Below are 15,770 nucleotides of genomic sequence, written 5' to 3'. Positions count from 1 at the left end.
AAGGAATGCGCGAAAGGTGAAGGTTCCGGCATGTGCATGAGCTTAACCGTTTACCGTATTAAATATAATATATATATATATATATGTTTGTCGGATTGGGTTCATTTCGGAGAGGTTAAATTACCAAAAGCGAGGTAAAAACCGCGAGTGTAAATATTGTCGTGTTCGCCAATTATAAATATATTTATTATATTATATATTCGATATAATATAATAATATGTAATGGTAACCTCCGGACAGCCGGTAAATGCGCAGTCGAAATTAAACGCGATCGTTTCGACAATTATTAATAATATATATATGTTAAAAAAAATATTAATAGAAACGTGTTCGTGTCGAAAAAATTCGACCGTAAATCATTCGAGAAGTTATACACTGCATATACGATTTAAGTATTAATTTCTCTGAAATATAAACGTAATATAGCTCTTATTATCGATACCTTTAACTACCAGCTAATTTAAATATGTCTTATAGCTTGTTCGAAAAAACGTAGTAGGACTTGTTTAGGGTGTTACGACTGTTGCGTAATTAAAAATATAATAACATTATGTGCAGTGTATTTGTTAGTGAAAAAACGAATACAAATATTTGTTTTGCGCAAAAAACTTATAGGTGCACTAGGCGTAGATAATGACCAAAAATATACGCAGGCGCCTGAATCATAACATATGTACGAATTGAGATGAAAAGTATGCACAAGACCAAAAGCTCTGACCTTATAATGATTAATATTTTATAATATTACTAGAAATCCGTATTTACTCCAGTGCGGTCATGGATACCGACTACTTCGTTTTCATTAATTATAAATTATAATATTATGATCACGAGAACATTCCTAACTATATATCTATATACATATTATTTATTTATATATTTATCAGAATGTGCGTGTGCGCATACCATAATATTATGTACAATATAATAATATATATATATCGAATAGACGCTGATTATATTAACTATGTATTATAAATTTACCCATATTATAATATGCATAATACATCGATGGCCGATCGACCTCCACAAGGAGATTCGGGCGAGCGGGCATGACGCGTTAGACGACAACGGGTATGAAAAGAAAGATGAGATAAAAAGTTGGCGGGGAGAATCGACCGACAAGGACGTAGATTGAATGACCCGTTTCGCAATTAAAATATACTCGCGAGTGTGTGTGTGTGTGTATACCTTTACATATAAATACGAATTTATATATATATATATAGTAGTAATAATAATAATAATGATAATAAATAAATAATAATAATATAATGGCGGCAACATCGGCGGCGGTCTGGATAAAATGGAAGGCGATTCGCGCCCGGAGGCTGCGTACCCGATGTATAATATGTGTGTGAGCGAGGAGAAGACCGCTCCTTTTTATATTTATATATTATATACACCTCATAATGTGTACTATGCATTTGTGTGTAGTATGTGTGTGCATGTGTGTGAGAGTGTGTTTCCTTCTTATTATTTTTTTAACGTTGGGTATCATTGACCCGATCGCGAGAGCAGATACAGGTATACGCGAAGATTTCTGTTCGCACACGAGCGCACGCGCCCGCGATCTTTCGTTTTGTAACATCGTTTTGCATTCCTCGCGACCGATCGAACATAACAATAATAGTAATAATAATAATATTTATTACAATACGTACGCACTCTCATCTTCCTATCCGTGTCTCCTGCATCAACGTATAAATTATAGTAATATGCCAGCATCATTTTGTCTTGTATATCATGACATACGGATGCAATGTACATTGCATTGTAACTAGGAAAAAAAGACTTAAAAACTTATGAATAGAGGTACCTAACTCAGCCGTGAAGAACTTTGGAAAGGTATTTAAGCATTTTGAAGAGTTAAAGAATTACGAGTTGGTGTCTAAGTAGGTAGAAGTTTGCGGACACCTATTTTACTAGTTTGAGGAGAGGGAAGAGAATATATTCACAAAAAATAAAAAAATAAGATGGATGTTTTCAGTTTTGGTTTTGAGTATATTTTTCTATTTTTTCTACATACTTTTCTTCGAATTTTCTTTGACTGTATTATTTTTCCTTGGATATTAGTATATTACTATCGAGTAGGTATAATATCATAATTCATAATATAGCGTGCTCTCACTCACACTACTTTTTTCCTCGTACATATTCTCTACCCGCATCCATTCTGTACTTAGATGGTTAGATAACTATTAACTATCTGAATACCTACTTAATGAAATTTATAATAATATAACTTATAAAAATAGCGATATAAATAATGCATAATTTAGTCATAAATAACATTTTTAAGTAACACGAGAATAACATTTTTATTTCGAGTTAAATAATGAGGATTTAGACCTAAGATTATATAAATTTTCCAAAATGCATTTTCTAAATTACAAATTAGGAAAACAAGTGATATACAAAGACCGAGGTGATCGACACCATATTATATAATAAATATGCCATATATACATGCTACAGAGCAACAAAGCTCCGCGTGTCATTTATAATTTAATATATTATTTTCGGATATACAGACCAATACATATTATAATATAGGTACACAATTTGTTATATTCATATTTTTCCTATATCTTTAATAATTAATTTATTCAAATTTTGATTTTTCGAACCTAACCTCACAAACTAAAGGAAAATATTTTCAAATTCTTGAGATTTTTTTGTACTACTTAAAGAATATCCTATGGTGACACAAACTTCTGTTATTAAAATAAAAATATTTTTCAAAATTGATGAACCCAAATCAAAACTCGAACGAGTAGTTTCTTAGTCAATATTAAGGGCAATAGTTGGTACCTACTTAAAACTGGGTTTACAAAAATACAAAATAAATGTTCATTGGTAATATTGAATCTAGTATTTATTATATTTGAATAATTTTTACAAATTATGATTAATTTTGATGGATTAATATAAATTACTAGTTTTTAGTTTGATTGAAATCCATAATAGGTAGGTACTTATCAGACACTGACAAAGCAGGGTTCCATCAAAACAATAATGTTATAATAGGTATATTGTCACGATTCGCCTGTTTTTAAAGTACGCGACGACCGTATTATTATAATATAATATCCTCCACAACAACGAGACGAAAACCGCACGAATCGTTTCAACATTAATATTATATGAATATTCGGTCGAAGTTAAATCGGCACTCACGTTGCCGGAAGTCAAAACTTATCAAGACTTTTTAAAATACGACCCGCGTAGGATGGCGTTTAAAAAATAAACAATGAGCTTTACGATCGATTGCAGCAGTTCGAGAAGGAAAGGCGATTGAAACAACAATAATATTACTTTGTATGAAATGCATGCGTCGTACCTATAATATATGCATGGTATTATTATAGAAAAAATTAAATAATTGGTTCCTCTGACCAATTAAATGGTTATCCATCGACCGTATTTTAAGGTTAATATGTAGGGACAATCTTTGAACATAGTTACAAGTACTAAATAGATTTAGACGATTTTATGAATAATTGAAAATGGTTGAAATATGCAGTTAATTCAATAATTAATGTTATACGTTGATCCCACTATAAATTAATATTATATTAAACTAGAATGTTCAAATCACCATACTTCCAAGTATATTACCATGGACCTATAGTAATTATCCTTACTACACATACTAGTCAAATAATTCAAAAAGTATTCTTTCGAATTTTGATTTTGATACGTCAACATTTAACATTTACATAAAAATTATCTGCTAAATATTCATAATAGAAAATGACGGTCCTCATTTGAAAAACAGTAGTTTGTATCTATGCAGGGCACTTATTAAGTAAGAGGGTGGGTAGGTAGTACCGAGATAAAACATGGATTTGAAAATACGGGCTTCATAGTAATTACATAAAAAGAATTTCAAAAAACAGATTTTTTTTATAACTGTGTTGTTGAAGAAAAAAAGGGCGAACATAATTGGCGATTCACCCTGTATGGTAGTAATTATAAAGATAGGAAATAATAATAACATAGTAAAAGCTATGTAGGCACCTATCTATTATACGACATTCGTGGTCCCGGCGAATTTCCAATAGCCCGACGGCATTTAAATAACCGTGTGCGGCGAACATCAATACGCGTTATGCTATGAGTAGGTACCGTGTTAATTGTTGTCGATTTGTGTATGATAAATGTATTATATTGTTATTGTTTTATATCATAATAAAATATATTATATTGTATAGAAAACCCGGGTCGCCGGGCGCGTTTCTCGCGGCGGAGAAAAAAAACGCGCAACACGCTGAGCTCCGCAGCAGTCTTTTATCCTCGTGTACCTCTATAATACCTATAGTGCTCGTACGACGTATATTATAAGCTATAACATATATTATTGTAATAACACGATATGTTATACGGTACAATGGACGGTTTAAAAACAAGTCGAGTCGCGTTCAATCGGTTTTGGAAAAGTTAAACGGTTTTTTTCTCTCCTCGCATCGTCGGTTTATTTTTTTCGTTTCAACTGCAGCCGTAAGTACGCAATAATAGCTTATGTATGCATATAATAATATTATGGACGTACGTAAATAGCGTAATTTGTTAAGAGATTTTTTTTCATTTCTACCTACCTGCGTGTTCGCATTTATACGCGCTCGACGTTTGAACAGTGCGCTTTGTTTATTATATTATATAGTTTTGACTTATTAACACTTATTATAGACGTATGGAAAATTGTAGTATTGAAAAAAAGGTCAACTCACTATTGCCAGAAAATCTTTAAAAAATTCATCCTTAGCACACAAAATTAAATAGTTAACTCAAAAACTACTCTTTTGAATATTGACTTTGATACGTCAAAATGTTCAGAAAAATAATCTACTAAATAATTTGTAGTAGAAAAGAGGGGTTCTAATTTGAGAATTAAAAGTTTGTACCCCCACAGGACACTACCTATAAGTAGGGCAAAAAATCGCAACAATTCGAAAAATGGGCTTTAAATATTTTTAAAAATCACTAAAATCAGATTTTTAATTGCAGCATTATTGAAGAAAAAAGAGGGATGAGCACGCTTGGTGAATCACCTTGTATAAACACATATATACATCATCTCTCCCACATAATATTACAATATAAATATATAGAACGTAGTCTATCGAATGAGATAAAATGTCATAACATTTTATTGTCTTACAGCGCCATAATAAATTATTATGAATTATTAGCACATGACATTATTGTAGATCACGTTTCCACTCTGGAGGTTCAGTAAAAAATAAATATTTAGGACAAATAAATTGTGCTAGGTTTTTTTTTTATAATCGAATGTTAAATAAAACAATATCGTAATCCACCAATATGTAACTCTTTGAGCTAAATAGAAAAAAATGTGTATTTTAATTAATAATTACGTCATTTCCATGACGAATTTCCGCACCGTGGTTTGAAAAAAAACTCATCCATTTCACTAGTTCCGATACGTATTTGGCATAATTCACCACGAGTATGAAAAAACTATTCATTTCGATATAATGTATCATAATACGTGTGAAGTACCTAATGTGTTTTTTTTATTGTTTCACGACATTTTTAAATTGGTTTTTGTAATTATTTGACATGGACTGTCTGTGCTTTTTTTACAGGAAGAAAACTTCACAGACACCTTCATAAATTTGTCTTTTTTAATTGTAAACATTTCTCACGCATTGAATTGTAAACGAATTTCTCTACTACCCAACTCAATTATGTTACGAGTTGTGTGAATCGAAATTTTGTGTAGTATTGTAAGATTTTTTTCTAACCAATTTAAATACGAATCCCTATGTTACCTAAGTTTGTTGAACAATTATATTTAAACAATTTTATTCTAATACAAACATAATATAGTATAAATATGTAGATATAAACTCAGTAGAGGTACCTACTTATATTACATAAAATACAATATCCAGAACACATCACATAAATGGTTATGCACTCAAGTATACATATTTATATTATTATAATATGATGTAATAGCTAGGTATTATAAAATGAATTTTGCATTTTTTGTAACTACAAAATGTTTTGTATAATAACATAGTTTTTATATAACAACACTATAAAATAAATCTTGACTAGCTTTATCAACTCTATACTATACATATACCTATTTTATTTGACACGTTCCGTAGTATATAACATATTATACGAGTTCATAAGAATATAATAATAATATATAATATGATATTACACTGTGATAAAATTGACGTATGACTTCCAGAAACGATATATAGCCGATATAGATAGGTACAACATACAAACACTACAAATAGGTGTAATATTTTATTTCTCTTTTTTGATATTTTATAAGTTCATAGTGCAGTGTAATTTTTTTTTTTTACTACCTTTATAAGTTGTTAAAATATTAAGAAATCTCATGTTCATTATATTATACTTAAACGTCCTGAAATGTATTGTTTATAACGTGCTAATATCAGTGTTAAATTTTGAGCACATTGTACATATTGCCGTATTGGTGTAACAATGATGTGCAGTGTATGTTTTTTTCTGAATTGGGTCTGTCATTACCTTTTAGTCGGTGAGTCGACCTGGCACCCTTAATAAAAATTTAACTTGGAATCAATTCCACTTTATTTTAACCATTTGTAACCGACATTTCCGATAGGATTTTTCAGACATGGTATAATTTTCAAAATATTTTGGTTCTTTTTTTAGTTTTTTTTTTTCATTAATAATAATAAAAATGTTTTTGCCCGGTCAAAAACCTTGAAAATTTAATTCAAGGTTCGTCGCATATGTTGTTCTTGTTTGAATTAAAAAAAGTTAGCGTGAAATCATGTTAATTTTTTATGAGCGTTTGAAGTTCAAAATTTGACGACATTGAATATTCAAACGAATAATATATAACAACGATTTATTTCAAAAGATTTTTGTTATTTTGATGTTATTCATAAAATATTAGTCACAGAAACTTGAAACATTCTACTACTCCTTATGTTTAAACATTTTCAAATATTATTTAGGTTAATTGTAAGCTATTTATATAGGTACAATTATTATAGGTAGGTACCATGAACCTATTCACACCGTTCTACGGTACATTGGTACTGACTTCTAAGTTAATAACAGCCGGCTATAATAATATGTGGTATGTTTTTGGCAAAAATTAGTTCAACCAATAGAAGTAAAACTAGTAGAAATAAAAAATCATTTAATAAAATATTCTCAGAAATATAGGCTGACAAAACGTTTCCACACAGATTCGTTTTTCGATTATAGGTACAATGTTTTACAATTATTTAATTAAAATTCAACACATCTATTACATACGACGCAGTGACCTATACACTATGGCGAGGGATACCTACTCGATTCTTACTAACTATACAGCAGAACGACTTCTCCGGGTTTTTCATTCGTTTTCGACCGTCGTTTTTTGCATGTCTATAGGTTACACGTCTCTCAATGCAAACGTACAACGCGTACCTATCTGCGCAGTTTATTATAATAATATTATTATTTCTTATTTCCTATGTACAATAGATATACACCGCGGCCGTTTGTATTATACGTTTGACAACTCAATGACGGCTTATGTCTGGTTACTCTGGTTTTGTACCTACGTGAAAACAAAACAATAAAAAGGCGTAAAATCCATATGGGAACGCGAAATGTAGTCCGCAAACAATAATTATTATATTTTGTACTATGTAGGTCTGGTACACAAGAATGGTAACCCCGCACCTCCGAGGCGACATGATAGGTAGGGTAATACGTGGCTAATATTCCTCGTTTACACACAAAATATATTGTAAAACCTCGCCGCCGGTTCCAAAGAATAGTGATACGCTATTGTTCGGGATTTTAATTACATACCTACGTGTTTGATTATAACAGCAGTTGCAGTATATACAAGAGCTGCAAATTTGGAACGATATTCACACACGTTTATATATATATTGTATTGCATAAGTGTATAATTATTTAGGCATACAAGCATATTGAATATATAACGGAAATGAGAATAAATTATAATATGTTGTTATATTTGCAGAGTAAAAGTGTAATAATATATGGGACACGCGGAAATAGGCACTACTTTTGCTACTAATACTTCTACTAGTACTAAAAATAATAATAATAATAATTTATGCATAAGTAGGTACGTGATGTACTCATAGGCGCAAATAGCGTTTGAGATTTGGGGGGGGGGGCTAAAGCCTTACTCAGGTAATATTGAATAAGCTTAAAACAAAATGTAGGAAATGTTTGGGAGGGCTATGGACATTTTTGGGGGGGATTAGCCCCTAAAGCCCCCCCCCCTATTTGCGCCTATGGATGTACTAATCACGCAATCGTTAATATATTATACTTAGTGGTCAATACATATGTGTTCTTAGAGTCACTACAAAGAGACTCATTTACAAATCAAAAACGTTCCTCATAAATTGTCATCCACAAACTGGGGTGATATACATTATATACCTATACGTAATCGTTGGTTTTTAGGTCGATATAACCGTTAACATCCAAAAGGCTATTTTTGAAACGAAAAGGTTGTTTGGAATAAAATCATTGGACTTCCAATACATAAAAAAAAAAACCATTGATCTTGAAGATAAGATGAATTTATTGAATTATATATCTAGTTTATGTTTAATGTATTTTTTTTCAGATAACGATTGTTAAAAATAACGTTATTATTGTATGTAACACCTACATTTTAATTTAACTATTAATCCAAAATATTATGTTATTTATCGATTCATATTATACTTGAGGTAGATTACGGAGTTTCCGGATGTTATAAAATGCTGCCATTTATTTAAAGTTAAATAGCAGAACGAGTTGTAATACTACAGACGAATAAAACAATTTTCAGACGAATACTTTAAGATAAACATTATATTAGAAAAATATTTTCATAAAATGAAAAAAATCATGTGAAAAATCGAACAATGGGTATTTCAAGTGAACTAAATAAATAATTTATAGAAATAAAATAAATTCAACAATAACAGTTAATACACATTTTGGCAATATGCAATTATATGGTCATTTATAACTCATTAACAATTATTATTATTATTATTGAGTCTATTATAGTGGTATATTATTATTAAATAAAATAAAGTGGACAGGATAGATGTCCTAATAATATGAATTACCATTATTATTTTTTATAACGATAGAAGAAAATAATGCGTAGTATGGAATCACACGATAAATTATAATGTGTTCACGTTGACGTAATAATTTAGACAATTTCATTTTCGAAGACTGGTGTATACATTTCTGAGTAAATAGATGTTAGCTCGCGTTTGGACTTTAGAGACCGTATATTCTCGCATATAATATGACGCATAATCCACAGAGAGATGAATGAGTTATAGCCTTATAGGTAATCGAATAAAAAGCTACCTACGTTTTTGAATTAATTATTTGAATATTTTTACGATAAAAAGGCAACGAGAAAGATTTCGTACACGTATTATTATTGTAAACACTCGATATTCCAAAATTATTTCGTTTTATTTCCTTTCGATTTTCTCGCTTCATTCACTCTATATATTATTATAATAATATCATATATTATTATAGTCTATATCATACGATCCGCTGCAGTCTATTCGCGGTTGTAATCATTTTTACTTCCCATCAGCGTGTCGGTTTACAGTTTAACTGTTTATTACGGATATATATTTAAGAATAATGAGCCGGTACCTAGGTGCCTCCTACGTACCTATAATAAACTCGTACTAACACGTGTACTTCTCTACCTTCTGAATGGCGCGTAAAAAAAATTCTCATCTTGTCATAACGTTATAAGTTCTGAATATACATGTACAGGCCAATAATATTAGTCCAATCAGGCATCTCTAATTGGAAAGTTAATAGTGTCGGTCGCCGGTCGGACTGCAATATAATCAGTTCTACTATGATACGGCTGCGTTCATCTATATATCTGTCCAGCACAGGTGACCTCCAAAAGGTATTACCTATGCGACGTATATAATATGATACGAATATTATGAGTTGACGTTATGCACATATCTATTCGATGTTCAAGTAATTCGTATGCTAATTTTCCGACTCTAGGGTATAATATTATAATTGTGTTATATTATTATGTGTGTGTCGCACTGTCATATATAATTATGGTCTATATAATATGTATAGTGGGCACCTACCTACCTAAGAGTCGATTAATGTCAACGCAGAGCGCATGCAGATGTAGATGATGATCATCGAGAACGTCGTCGTCATCGGAACTAAAAGAAAACGACGACAAAATACAGTTTAAGACTTTTTACAGTTTTTATATATACCTACCACCTACGTCATATTATACAAAATATAATATTGTATATTAGGTATATCATTATTACCTCGTCGTTGTAGGTAAATGTGACGCGATCGAATCGGTCGAATTAAATGACACGGTAGGTAAATCGTACGTTTTTCATTGACATTTTTAATGAAAATTTCTGTCTATCATTATGCACACGTAATATATTATAATCAATAATGATATTCATCATGCAACAATGAATAGACAATTTTTTCGCAAAAACACTGAAGTCACGCCTACAATAAAATTACGCAAGGCAATATATTTATTTTTTCTTCTCCAGTTTAAAAAAAAAATATATATATATATGCCCATATAATTTACATTAGAAATATTGTTGCGGCCAAATATTGTCTTGGAACAAAAAAATCGCATACGCTCAATGTGCATAATAATAAATAATAATAAATTGTATATTTAGGAGGTACCTACCTATTCGTTTCATTGAATCGGAACACGAATTTTTGTGCGTATTTGTATTTACAGCTGGTACTTAAGTATTATACGTGTTTGCAAACGACCAATATTATAAAATAATTAGTGTGTCGAATTAACGTTTCGATACGAATTAATTTACGCCAAATCGGACATTTCGATAGTTGGGATATATTGGGTCGACAGGTCATCGGCCAACGAGTGAAAGCTTACCCATAGAGTTTTGATAGGCTCATACAGACACACACACACACACACGTATAATTTATCTATAAATACACGCACACATATCACGTCATATACATATCCAAATATGATAATATATAATATATAAATAACAGACGGCGGAACACCACCAACAATGTTTATATATTAATCTCTCACGTTCCGAATCGACGACGAGGAGATGTAATGTATACCTACCGTACATTATACATACGCGCATATTGAAAAAATATAATCACTTCGACAAGTGTGTACGTATTATAATATATATGTATAGGTACACCTACATCAGGTATTGTGTAGTCGACAATAAGGCGGCTTGTTTGCACGAGAACGAGAGACGAGCGCCACGGCACTTGACGAGTGTATGATTATGATGGACTTTCACGAAAAAGTCGTAAGGTGCAGGTACGGTGTAGTCTGTAATCGTTATTGCTATACGACGTATTTGGGTTATACTCTAACGCGCCTTATAAGTTTATATTAGTTTTATTCTCAAAACGATGATTTTTTGATTTTTTTGTCACTTACTGTCGTAAGCACCTGCCATATATTATGAACCTATGTATTATTGTATTCTATTATACCTTTATGACATTGTCAAAATAATATAAATAACAATATAATATTATTATGTGTACACACAATAAGGTATATTGTCATATATAAATATCGAAATATATAGATGTACATATTGTAAGGGAAATCACTCAAGGATTGATTTGGTCGTGATAAAATAATTATTTATCGTATACTTGTATTATTATGTATAGTACCTATATGGCTATATTTACACTCTATACTGGATTGTTGACTTGGAACTAATATGAATTAAAGGGTCTATAATATAGAGTCGGGGTAGTAGTTTATTTGATCATCAAGATTTTAAATGTTGTAGAGTTCCACCACAACTTTATTTTTCTTTTTACATTTCATTATTATACCTATTGTAATAAAAACTAACTAATAAATACGTTAGTGCTTTGTACAACACTTTGTAATTCATAGATATTTTACTTAAACTTTTAACTGAACCATGTTTTGATGTTTACGAGATGTTTTGACTTTGTCGTATAGGTGCGTGGTTCAGTAATTTAGCCATACCTAATCCAATACTGATATACGCCCATGCTCGTAGTCCACTATATATACCTACATTCCACATGTGATGTACTATATAATATGGTAATCGGTAAATAATAAATTTAGTTAGCGTATAGTATTTGTTCAATTATTAAAATACTGGTATGCTTGCAGAATATTAATCATATATATATTGGAAACATATACGTTCTGAATAATAATATATGATAATGTATTTATTGAGGTATATAGGTATATATCTGAGAGATTGAAACGATAACTTGGAACATAGAGCCGTCTTGGACGCACTTGGCACTAAATGAGATTTTCTTATTTTCACGCTGAAACCGAAAACTTTCAAACGTCCGTCGTTTAAACGGTGCACTAGATCTGTATTATTTTTGCGTGTCTTGTTTACTTAATAATTATTTTTGTCATTAGAGCGTATATTTTATTATACTGAAAAGTGACGAGAAATTTAGTCGTCCGTGTTGTGTTCTGTATACTCACGTATATAATATAATTATTATTTGTCGAAACTAGATGCGTGTATGGGTATAACGAGCTGCATTTGAAATAATAATAATATACTTGTATTTGTTTGTAATGATTTTGTGTTATCATTTATTGACTAGCTGTTTATATCTCTTCGACCGCAGTATAGAGTTTTACCGTTTTACCTTTTGACCGCATCTTTCAGAAAACGACGTACCTATACTATAATGTCCTATACACAGTATACACACCGCGTGTGTCGATTTCGAAAAGTGATTATTATAGATTGGCCACCACCACCACACGGTACATACATCACGTCATAACGGTTATTTTACATTTCACCGTGGAAATTATTTCCGATTTCCGATTTTCCAACCATCATCGGCGGGCGGTTGCAGGTTTCCACACGGCGAAAATGAATAAAATATTAAATAAAAATAGCGCGATCAGTTGCGAAACTTTCGGACATATTGCTCCGTGTCCCATTGTTACAATTTTTCGTTGACGCCGCCCAACTGTATATAATAATATAATACGTATTATTATATACCCGACGTTATATATATATATATATATGCGTTTATTTATCATTATGCAACCCTTCGAGTGCTCGAATTATCACGGTCGGAGATATTGTTACGATATATTTTCGATTGATCGACGTGCACAGCGTTCAGTTTGGCGCGCCAAATAGATTACACGACTATAGAACGCGCGCGTGCACCGTACCTATATAGTAACAACACTCTAAATTTTATAATATATAGGTACCTATATGTGTATAATAATAATACATAAATATATGATACATAATATTATAATATAATATACTATATAATGTATACAATATGTGCACATACACACAAATTAAATGATACATTATGCGGTCGTAGACACTATAATATTATATACATATTACATATTATATATTATATATATATATATATATATGGGTAATATTATAGACGCGTATTGTATTATTAGTATACACTCAGGCGCGGGCGTGTGCGTGTTAACGTCGAAATCAAAGATCAAAATGGAAAAAAAAATAGCAATATAACCATAATAAATAATAATCGGCGGAAACTGTTTTTGGGTTGTCACGTATTTTCATTGTACGCCCGACGTGAATGCAGCGTGACGATAATAATATTATTATACCTACTGCAGTTATTATTATCATTAATTATTATTATTATTATTATATGTCCCTCGTGAGGCGCAGACGCATCGTGTAGTAGGACGCACGCCGTCCTGGCGGAACAAACGGAGCACACTCTGCACGACGAAACCGTGTCACATACCTACCTACTAATCCAATGACTAAAAAATATGAACACACGCGCTGACGGAACGTTTTGTGGAACCGTGACACCGTTGCAATTGGACCACCGCCTGTATTTATTTTTTATGATTTATGATAAGTACTTTGCCGAGAGACGTATGAAATTATATTTTTCACTCTCACTTTGCAGCACGTCACAGGCGGGTATGTACGGGCCACGGGTAGCCGGTAGGTGTACACTTAGCAGCACTTAGTACCTACCTACCTATAGTATTTTTGTTTCCAAATCGTACAATGACGTGATATTGCAGGTTTTTGCGTTGAGAACCCATGGATATCCATTTTGTAGTAATGTAGTCCTGTCCACTGCGGGGAAAAAATTTCCTGGCGATTTTCGCACTCGTTTGAGGATTCTTCGGGGAAGCGGACGTCGAAAAAATGGCTGCGTATGAGTTGATTCCCAAGTACTTGTTTACCTGCACCGATACCGTTGAATTGATTCCGTGGCTATTAAGAGGTATGTACGAGTTGATTCCCTTATTATTGTTGTATATCAATATAATATACCATTAACGAAAATAACAGATATTTTAATTCAAGAAAGACTGAGAAAAATAGGTTTTATGAGAGAAGTGATGAACAAGTATACTGATGAAGATATTAGTTTTTAAAAACAATGTATTTCAAATTTTTACCTTGTGCCAACTAAAATGCAATTCCCTACATTATTTTTTACCTTGACTTACTTTTTAACAAACTATGGCGATAAATACCAAAAATATTCAAAATAAAAAGTTGTATGATATTCCATGATGATTTTCAAAATATGGAAAAAACTAAAAAAAAAGAAAATAGTTGAGAAAATTCTCAGTCAACCTCCTCGTGGTGTGTTTTGGGTAACGCTAATAAGCTGAAGTGTTTGTCGAACATATTAATATATTATTGTCATAATTTACTCATATACCTACATTTATCATATTACTGATAAAGCGATATACAACAATAGGAGAATCAACTAGTACATACCCCTTAATAGTCCGGGAATCAACTAATACCTAAAGTAAGTCTCGGGAATCAACAATAGGTGCAATTTCATCTTTTGGCTTGGGGGGGGGGGGGCTGAATATATTAAAGGCAAGCAGACCATTGCAATATAGTATATTAAAATTGTATGTCCTAGATTTTTTGGGGGAGCTACACCTAAGTTTAGGGGGATTAACACCACCAAGCCCCCCCCAATTTGCGCCTGTGGAATCAACTCAACAACAATGGAAAGAATAAACCGTATGGACCGGATCTTTTAAAGTTTAAGCAAACCTCGGCCGAACCGGACTTATTTTATACGTCGATATATGTAACACGTGACCGAGTCGGACTGAGATTTTTTTCAATAAAACTGCAGGTTCGAGTTTTTTAGAATTATGGTAGGTATATTAAAAAAATCAGGCTCTTTAATATTTCTATACGCAGACTAAAACCCAAGGTCTTGAAAAATACCTTTATTGGGCAGGGCAGGGTCTTGAAGAATTAATAGGTAACGAACCGGACCAGGGTTGGGTTGTTAATGAAAAATGATTGAGCTTCTAATAAATAGTATCGTTATTATTAATAATAATAATAATAATAAATAAATAAGTGTCACCCATCAAAACATGGTTTGTTTGTTTAATCATATAAATAAAAATAAGGTGGGTAAGTGGATGTCGCTCTGCTGTACAGTAGGTTACAAGTGGGTCACTGTATAATGGATAGTATTAAATTTGAATTCAATGATATAATATCACTGTATAAGAAAAACGATTCTGAGCGGAGACGGTTTGTCAGTCTAGTTATTAGACATACATATTATAGGTATACTTATCTATAGTAATAAAAAAAAATTGACCTATAATAGGTATCAACAATAAATTCCAAATTAA

General features: G+C 31.6%; 1 protein-coding gene across 1 annotated transcript in view; it reads right to left on the bottom strand.

Moving 5' to 3' along the window:
• The window catches only part of LOC100169574 (glutaredoxin domain-containing cysteine-rich protein CG12206), a 39,945-nt gene that overhangs the window by 8,359 nt on the left and 15,816 nt on the right, over positions 1 to 15,770 (bottom strand). The window lies entirely within an intron of this gene.

The sequence above is a fragment of the Acyrthosiphon pisum genome, chromosome A1 (assembly GCF_005508785.2).
Source record: "Acyrthosiphon pisum isolate AL4f chromosome A1, pea_aphid_22Mar2018_4r6ur, whole genome shotgun sequence".
Taxonomy (NCBI): Eukaryota; Metazoa; Arthropoda; class Insecta; order Hemiptera; family Aphididae; genus Acyrthosiphon; species Acyrthosiphon pisum.
The sequence above is the reverse complement of the archived record's forward strand: the minus strand, read 5'-3'. Positions and strand labels throughout refer to the sequence as shown.